General features: G+C 35.3%; 1 protein-coding gene across 3 annotated transcripts in view; it reads left to right on the forward strand.

Moving 5' to 3' along the window:
• The window catches only part of ZFPM2 (zinc finger protein, FOG family member 2), a 557,988-nt gene that overhangs the window by 471,005 nt on the left and 76,598 nt on the right, over positions 1–10,385 (forward strand). The gene's annotated exons all lie outside the window — the stretch shown is intronic.

Below are 10,385 nucleotides of genomic sequence, written 5' to 3' on the forward strand. Positions count from 1 at the left end.
AGAGGCTGTATCCTATAGTGCTTAATATCTTGGACTCTGAATTCGGAAAGACTTGGGTTTATTCCTCACTCTTCCATGTATAATTTGTCACCTGGAACATATTACCTAATTTCCCTAAACCTCAGTTTTCTGTTATGTAAAATGGGGGCGATAATGTTAGAACCTTAATCATAACATTTAGGGGAAGAATAGTTTTAGATAATACATATAGAGTGCTTCCCACAGCATCTAATAAGTAGTAAAACCCATTGTGTGTTAGCAATTATTACTGTTATTGTGTTTAGCAATGTTGCTATTAGTATTAGTCTTTACACCTTTCAATGTTCACGACTGCCTATGTAAGATCAAAGCCAATAGGAGTGAACAATATAATTGGTGGACTTACAGGTTTCTCCATACCAGTGGTCTTTTGTGGTTAATATTTTATGATGGATTCCATTTTCAAATTAAATTTAACAGCCTTGATAGCTATGCAGAGACCAATATTAGAGAAGAATTATGTCATTGGATAACTTGCATTTAGAAATAATGGTATCAAGTTTAAATGATTTCATCTTACTTAACGGAACCACAGCCAACCTTAACTGGCAGAAAAAACTTCCCAATTTACATGTCACATTTAACTTATGCAAAGTATACATTAATTTTAAAGATGCGATAAGGTCCTCTAGAAATCTGGCCTTAGTCACTGATTGCGAATTTTACTAACCAGCATTCTTCTAGGGATGCAAATGAACAGAAATAGTTGTATAAATAATGCAATTTATTATTCATATGATTCTGCTCATGTCCTTATGAGCTGCCCTGCACTCCTCCCACCCACCTGATCCTGCTGTATCAATGTCCTTCTCCAACATTTTCCAGGTTTTACATATTTCACAAAACTTTGATTCAAGTTTCCAGTAAATGAATGTTGAAATATGATGAATTCCCTTGCTATCTAAAGTTTAATCATAAGTTTAAAGAGTTTTCAGTCATTATTAATTCTTAGTATTCACTACTAATTTATGATTAATTTACTACTAAGTTACCACTATTAATTACTAATAATCTCTAGGTTACCTTGTATTGTGCATGTGCCTCCAGTATATTTGTATCAAAACCTTAGAGCTGCAGATTTAGCTCAATCATTTCATGAAAAATATCTGCCACATCACCTAATTGGAAAAGAACATCTCTGTCGTGCCAATCAGCCAGATCACTCCTAGCTGTCAGGAAAAAGTCTGACTTCATTTTCCAATTCAAATAAGCATGTAAATTCAGGTCCCTGAGACAATCATCTCACTTCTGAATTCTTATCCTAAAATAGATATATAGATAAGGCACAGAAGCTTACCAATAGCTCTATCACCTGGATGAAATAAACCTCAGCTCACTTCCACATTTCGGATGGGCTCTGAAAGGACTCCCACTTGGGAGAGGAGATGCATCCTAGAACAGTCCCATTGTTTTGGCATCCACCTTGCTGCATCTGTAAAAGTAGGGTCTTGGGCCTTTCGTTTTGTAAATGAAAAAGCCTTTTGTGGAAGAGAAAGTCGAAAAAACTAGTAAGAACGACTACATTGTAAAAACCTAGAAAATCATTCCTTTTTAGCGACCCATGCAGGCAAAACCCTGACGTCTTCATTTATAGTTGTCCCTCTGTAGACATAGGGGACTGGTTCCAGGACCACCGAAGATACCAAAATCCATGCATACTCCAGTTCTGCAGTCAGCCCTGCAGATCCCACAGATGGGAAATGTCATCCCTACGTATAGACAAATTTCACATCCAGTGAATACTGTGTTTTCCGTCTGCCTTTGGTTGAAAAAAATCGTGTTTAAGTGGATCTGCAAACCCATGTTCAAGGGGCAACTGTACTTTCCACTGTTCACATATCCCAGTTATAGATAACTGCCCCAAGGCACAGCACATGATGCAAATTTGGCAGTCAGTATGTGTCGAATGAATGAATTTCATCATGATTCATGTAGCCTTCCATATTTATAATTCCACAAAAACAGAAAGTTTATCTTTTTCTCATAGCTTTTCTATGTAATGACGACAGATTATATTAATATCAAATCACTTTTTTTAAAAAAAGTAATATATGTTCATTGGAGCAATTTGAAAATAGGAAAAAGTATAAAATACTGCTTTGAATTCCCATTGTTGCCAGGTTACAGTTTTTTTGCATTCACACTGTATTTAGGTCACTGTTGGTTTTCACTCTATTTTTTGAAAAATAAAATGTAAAATAGACACAATATTCTCTTGTTCTTACCTTCACCAGGCCTTCTATCCATGAATATTGAATTATCAGCTAGATAGTAACTCTCAAGTAATTTTCTCAGAAAGAATATACAAGAACATGTGTTGAAACCTATTCATCTCTTGCCATCTCACATGAAATGAGGCATGGCTGGTTGCACTATCAAGTATGGTAGCCACTTGCCACTTGTGGCTATGGAGCACTTGAAATGTGACTTGTCTGTATTGGAGATATGTAGCAAATGTAAAATACACACCACATTTCAAAGACTTAATACTATATATAGGTATAATTAAAATTTTAACATCAGTTATAAATTGGTAATGTTTTTGATATGGTAGATTAAATATATTATTAAAATAATTTTACCTTTTTCCTTTTTATGTAGTTATTAATGTTTTAAAATTATATATATGGCTAATATTATATTAATGGACAGCTTTGGTCCAGATGTTACCAGATTTTTGCAACACAAAGGCCTTGTACCCCTCTGAAGCTTCTTTTTCTTTCTTCCTTCCCCACCCTGCTTCCTGCTTATAAAGAATAACTTAATTCTTTCAGATCAATATATTTTCTAGACTAGGTCAAGCTCCTTTGTTTGTTGGACCATGGGAGATTCTTTGGATCTTTGTTTCTATTGTCAATTTATTTTTCGATTATTCCGATTTCTTCCTTGGTTATGACTATAATTGACCTTTGAACACCTGGATAAGGGTTGACAATCCCCACCCCCATGCATTTGAAACTCCACATATAACTTCTGTGTCCCTAAAAACTTAACTACTGATAACCTACTATTGACCAAAAACCTGACCAATGACATAAATAATTGATTAATACATATTTTGTATGTTATGTTTATTATACTATATTCTTACAATAAGGTAAGCCAAAGAAAAGAAAATGTCAAGAAAATCATAATGAAGAGGAAATACACTTGCTATTCATTTAGTGGAAGTGGATCATCATAAAGGGCTTCATCCTTGCTGTCCTCACATTGAATAGTGTGAGGAGAAGGAGGAAGATGAGGGGGTGGTCTTGCTGTCTCAGAGGTGGCAGAGGCAGAAGAGGTGGAGGTGAAATGGGAGGCAGGAGAGGCAGGCACACTGGGTGTATCTTTATGGAAATACACTGTAATTTTGGTCTGACTCTGCTCTCTCATTTCTCTAAAAATGTTTCTGTATTATACCAATCCTTCTTCCACTTTTTGTTTTAGTTTCAGTGCCAGTATCATATGAGTCCATGTTGAAAAGAAACCAAAGTGGTCTTGAATAATCGGAATCCTTCTGCCAGATTATCTAATGTCAATCTGTTTTCTGGCACATCTTCTTCCTCATCGTCTGGCATTGGCTCAGAAACACTGATCTCCATCAACTTATCATCTGTTCATTCCTCTGGTGTGGTGTCTATTCGTTCTTGAATTTCTCCAAGATCCATATCATAAAAACTTCATCCCCCACCAATTTTTTTTTCTGTATTCACAGTCTCTTTCATGATATTCTTGATTGGCTCTGTTGAAAATCCTGTGAAGTCCTGCACAACATCTGGACACAGTTTTCTCCAGTAGGAATTGATTGTTTGGGGCTTGATGGCTCTCACAGCTTTTTCTATAACAATGACGGCATATTCAGTGGTATAATCGTTCCAGACTTCGTGACGTTCTGTGGGAGTTCTCTTCCACAGCATCGACAGTCCTTTCCATACAGTACCATGTGAAATGAGCCTCAAAGTTCCTTATGACCCCTCGATCTAAAGACCACATAGACTATCTCAACAATTCTGGTGTTGAACTAATGAAGATCCGGGTGGCCAGGGACATTGTTCAATATCAAAATAACTTTAAAAGGCAGACTCTTATACTGGCAAGATACGTCCTGACATCAGGGACAAAGCATTGGTGAAACCAATCCAGAAAAAAAGGGTTCTCATTGTCGAGGCCTTCTTGTTGTACAGTCAAGAGACTGGCAGCTAATGTTTATATTTTCCCTTCAAGGCTCGGGGGTTAGCAGCTTTATAGATAAGGGCAGTCGTGATCATAAACGCGACTGCATTTGCTCTAAACAGTAGAGTTAACCCGTTCCTTTCTGCCTTAAATCCTGGTGCTTGCTTTTCTTTCTTACTAATAAATGTCCTTTGTGGTATTTTTTTCTCCCAGAATAGAATACTTTCATTGACATTAAAGTAAATTGCCCAGACAGATATTCTTTCTCCTCAATGATTTTTTTAATGCCATCCAGGAACTTGTTTGTGGCCTCTTGGTTGGCTGAAGCTGCTTCGCCTGTTATCTTTACATTTTTAAAGCCAAAACTCTGTCTAAAATTATCAAACCATCCTTTGCTGGCATTAAAGTTTGCAACTTTAGATTCTTCACCTTCTCTTTGCTTTAAGTTGTCATATAATGACTTAGATTTAAAAAATCGTGTTAGTTCTATAGGTATTTCTTTCTTATAGCAATCCTGCACTCACATAAAACCTGTATTTTTAATATGAGCTAAAAAAGTATTTCACAAAAAGTGCAAGATTTCTATGCCTGCTGGCATAGTTGCAGCAAGAGCTTCATGAATTTCCTTTTCTTTTTTACAATGCGCAGATTCAGTCATCCTGAAATAGTGGGCAACCCAGCTGCAGACCCTGATCTATGATATATATCAAGCAATTCAACTTTTTCTTCTAATGCCATGAATTTTCTCTGCTTCTTGGGAGCACTTCAGTATCACTAGTGATGCTTTTTATGGGTTCCATGGTGTTGTTCAAGGTTTATGGTATTGCACTAAACACAATGAAAAAATGGGCAAGAACCACCATCACTTTTTATGAGATAAGCAATTTACTGGAAAGAGAAACTGCTCACATGGAGATGATTAGCATCACATGGCATTTTAAGCAGATACTACCAACACTTCAGCTCAGCACAATAGCAATAGGAAGTGGAAACAAAATTATTATAATTAACTATGCAGTTATGATTATTACTGCATCTTTACATTTGTTTAAATTTCTCTAGACTGTCAATGTTACCTTTTTCTGTTTGTGTTTGAGTAAGTTTTGATAAATTTTAACTTTTTATAGTAGATTTATATATATTTTATGGTAGTGAATGATTAAAGTGTCTACATATATTTTATGCATTCATGGCACACCTATTTCTTAATTTTTTATATTTCTATGCTATGTGATTCATCTGTGAGTTTTTTCAAATTGTCACAAATCTCCAAAATTTTTTTCTATATATTTATTGAAAAAAATCCACATATAAGTGTACCCCGTGCAGTTCAAATCTGTGTTATTCAAGAGTCAACTGTATATTCTTAAATCACATTTTTTATCTGCCTTTACAATACAACATCCTTGCTCTTTTGTAAAACATCGTTTTTCCTTGTTTTCCTTAAAAGTAACTTTACAGGTTTGCAGCTATATAACTGATTTGATTTTCTACAGTGCCAATTCTACTGTCTATCTCCAAAGCAATATTTTGCTTTTCCAATCAGTTTCCTTAAAATTATTCCTTTCAGTTTTATCCAGTTATCTTTGTACATCAACCTGGCATTTCCTTATGGCTTTTACCCACAGTCTGACACTTCCATGTCATTTTATCTTTTATTAGAGATATAAGTTATTTTCTGAAAAAAAATTCTCTGATACATATTGCAAATCATTTTCAAAAGTGTGCTCTTCTAAGTAAGAATAATGTATTTTTTCTCTATTTCTGTAATAAATATTCCTAGGCTGTTTAAATTTACCCATTTTTAAATGAGAAGAGAGAACTATCCAGAACCGGTGTTTCCCAAAGACCAAGACAATTGTTTCATGTATCAGCTGGGATACTTTTGAGAGTAAATGAGGGTACTACTCATAATTATACCAGTACTTCAGGCATAAATCAGGATGTATGGTAACCTCACCCCAAATTCATGCTGTGTCATTTGAGCAATGGTCTAATTTTCTGTTTAAATCTCCAGCAGGAAAACAGAAGACACAGCTCAGCAGCCAATTCCTATGACTTACTAGCATTTTATATATTGTGTATGCTGCTATAAGAGGTCTTCTCCTTGTCCCATAGATGGTATCTCAGTCTCTAAGTTATTATCTCCAAAAAATAAAGTCTCTTATGTCAGCTCTTACCACACGGCATCTCTTCAAGTAGGTTTTCTTTCAGTTTTAGCTTAATTTGTGGGAAGAGGGCCATTGGGTCTATGATTCAACCCAGTTCAACAAAGGTTCTAATGAATAGAGATGGGAAACAGTGTTCTGGTCATGTCAAGAGGTGGATGTAGAGTATCCCAAAATACAGACCTTGTGGAAGCAGTCTATAGGAAAACGACGAGTAAAATAACCTATTTTTAAGTATGCAAATCTCCTTCATTTCCTGCTTCTCTGACCATCAGTTGCTTTATTCAGTATGATTTCAGTGGCCTTTCAGCTGAGGAAATTCCATCGAAATGCTGGCAGTAGGCTGCTTCTGGCTCAGATGTTGTGATTTTTTTTGTATTTTTCTGTTTTTGCATGAGTATTTTAATAAGAATTATTTGGAGAGGTTAAAGTGTCATTAACAGCCAAATGCTATTTTAATTTTTTACTGTTGACTTCTAAGTTGTATAACCATAGTACTTAGCACTCTATAAAAGTGAATTCTTCTTCCTTCTCCCTATGTGGAGAGGAGAAAGCTATGGGGAGCCTGATGTTAATAATCCAGATTCATAATGATAAAAAGGGAATTAGTATTTGTACTATGTAAATAAAGAATTCAGCAAAGAACAACTAATTCCAGAAATGTTCTAGGCTACCAAGTCCTGCAAAGGATTACTCTGTTGGTATCTTCACCATTAGGACTGGTCAGTAAATAACTAGCAGACGCTTCGTTTGTTTGTGCCAGCATCAACTTTGTGCAAGTACTGGTCAAGGCGATGAGGATTAAGAACACCGAAGATGTAATCCCTAGTCATAAATGAGTTTATACTCAATCTCCATGGAGTGAAAGGATGCACTTAAGATTAGCAGTAATATCACATCTTAAGTTTCCAATGGATGGTTTAGGTGATAAGTGTGGCAGGATGTGAGGGAAAGCCTGCCTGCTGTGGGCTACTGCTAAAACATCATGATGGAAGGAGACCGTGAATTAAGTTTTGGAAGTAGAGAATTGCCTAAATAAGCTAAGGACAGGCATTACAGGGGAATTATGAATAAACAGTAGGGTTGGGAGAATGTATAGAACATGCGAAGAGTATGGAAAATAGAGGGAAAAGTTGTCACATGTAAAGGAATGTGACAAGCTTGGTCACAAAGTGTATAGTGATAGATAAATTGAACCAGATTATAGGGCTGTTTATGCCAGGCTAAGGTGGAGATAATAAATCTTCGGATATGTTGAATCATCATTATGAGGAGCCTGTCTTAGAGTATTTATGTTTTAAAACTTTTATTGTAAATGTTTCTTTGTTACCTGGGATTTTGGTTGACTTTTTTTTTTTTCTAAGAACAGCGTAATTTCTGGGTACAAGAGTACACGCCCTTAGTTCCAACTACTCTGGAGGCTGAGACAGGAGGATCACTTGAGCTCAGGAGTTCAGGGCTGTAGGACTATGATCATGCCGGTTAATAGCCATTGCACTCCAACTGGAGCAATATAGTGAGAACCCCGTCTCTATACAGACATAGATAAATAAATAAATAAATAAATAAAGCATAAAATGAAGCAGTGTACTATGCAATCTCCTACTATGGTAATTAATTGCTGATTTATGAAACTCCTGAAACTAAACTATTTTTAAGTTACAAAAATGAAATAAAGTTTTACTCCCAATTATGCAACCAGTAGTTTTAACCTGTTCTCTCAGCTAAAACTTTTGAAAAACTAGGCTATTAACAAGTCAACCTCCAATCATTTAATGAACAGATGGATATAACCATCATCCCCTGGTACTTTGTTCAGGTTACAAACTAATTACAGTGCTCCCCTCATTGCACTGTGGCTTTTAGGTGAAAAGAGGATACTGAGCCAGAAAATAAATAATTACCACTCAATAAATCAGTGCTTTAATAAATATAAATATGCCAACCATGTGCTGGGGGAAAGATAGAAGGGAAGGAAGTTATCTAGAGATTTGCAGAAAAGTATCATAGAGCAATTGATACTGCTGATCAGGAAGGATTGGTAGAAGTTCAACAGCAGACAAAGGAAGGAGGCTATTCCAGATAGAAGAAACATCAAGATGTAAAGTAAAGTAAGATCATAGTATGATTAAAAAAAAACAAACAAAATCAAACAGCTCTATACAGCTGAAGTGTCAGATTCATGGGACAATGTCATGAGAGATGAGATTAGAAAGACAGTTTGAGGCCAGATTGTAAAAAGTTTGAAACCACTCCTTTAACAAGTATGCAAATAAGCTTTAAAATGGTTTTTATAGTAAATTTCCATAGTACTCACATTAGAGAAGGTATTGTAATTGTAATAGTACTCATATTGGAAAAGTTATGAGTTCTAGATTGAGTAAAAATATAGACCCTATGATGGAATTTCTAGAATCTAGAGATATTTTATTTCCAGTGGTTCAAGATCCTTGATATAAATGTCTGTATCAATCAGAATAGGATGGCTGCAATAACAAGCGACTCTGAAAATCTCAGTGGCTTAAAACAATTTATGCTATGTACTTGTCGAAAGTTAGCTCTAGCACTATTCCATGATTTCTTTATTTCCCAACCCAAGCTCATGAAACTGCTATCTGGAACAATGCTTATCTTGTGGCAGAGAGAAAAGAGACGATGTTAAAGCACAAGCTAGTTTTATGAAACTTCCAATAAGAAATGACACATGTGACTCATGCACACCTTTCATTGGTCAAAGCGAATACCTTGGACTGCTTGTCAATGAGACAGGGGAGTATAGCCTTCTCCAAGGGAGACACAGGAAAGGCATATCTACAACAATTTCCAATCTACATCATTAAATCTCATGCAAAGAATATCTCAAAGTTTGAGACTTCTTGCATAATTCATTCATATTTCATATTTAAATAGAGTCTTCAAATTAAGGTCCCTAATGTGTTGATTTACAGCAGTGACAGTTGCACTGTTAAATAGAGATTTATCTTTGAAATTCATTTAAAGTTGTAAAAGCAATTCCTTCTCTCCTCCAACCCTTTGCCAATGTTCAAAAAGCAGCTGTGTTCGGGGACACTGTGCTAGATGCTTTCAGATACATTGTCTCATTTAATTTGCAGAACTGTGAAATCTGTGTTGGATAAGAAGGCTTTGAGTGTTTAGGTGCCTGTCTGAGAACATATGGTTACTAAGGGTATTAAGATGGTTTTCAGGAGGCCTGTAGTGCTATATATCTGATATTCTCCTGGAATTTTTCAATTATATTTCAAAGTGTCATATTTGAAAATGAATGCATTAGGGAATTATTTATATAAAATCACTATTTTTTGATATAGAAATGTTACATATTATATCTCTGAAGGTTAAGTTCATTATTGTCTATCTTATGATTGAGAAACACTTGAAAATAGGGATGCACTTTACCAAGTAGATTTAATAGTTTATGATTTTCTTTGAGCCACATATACTACACCTATATAAGGCTCATTACAATGAGCCTTAATTAAAGCACTCAGGTTTTTAAATTTTCATTGTAAAGGATTTCATTGTCATTGTTGTTGTGTGTCTTTTTTTTTGGCTTGGAATTTTGGTTGTCCTTTATGTATTTTTTTCTAAGAAAAGCCTAAGAGCCTGGCACAATGCACCTGCCTATATTATGCATAATAATGTATTGTATAGACATTTTAGTAAACCATCAGTTTCTTTACATATTCCTACATGTTTTCTTTGTATTAAAGCCATAATCGTCTGTACTTTAATAACATTACTCTAAGCATTTAGTAGCCCCTACATTGCTACACAAATCTTTTGAAGATTCCCCGTGAAGAGTGTAAATGAATCACTTTCAACTATTGGCCTTATATAACTGACTCATATTCTGCAAATTTCTATCCTATGGTTCATTGTCATAGAGGAAGTTTCTCTTATTAGGCAACCTCATTTCCTCTTTACTGAAATGTCTTTCTCATTGTCAAAGTACAACTTGGGTTTCTTCAAGTGAATTTGTTTTTCATTATGTGTCTACTTGTG

This window comes from Pan paniscus, chromosome 7 (assembly GCF_029289425.2).
Source record: "Pan paniscus chromosome 7, NHGRI_mPanPan1-v2.0_pri, whole genome shotgun sequence".
NCBI classification, from domain to species: domain Eukaryota; kingdom Metazoa; phylum Chordata; class Mammalia; order Primates; family Hominidae; genus Pan; species Pan paniscus.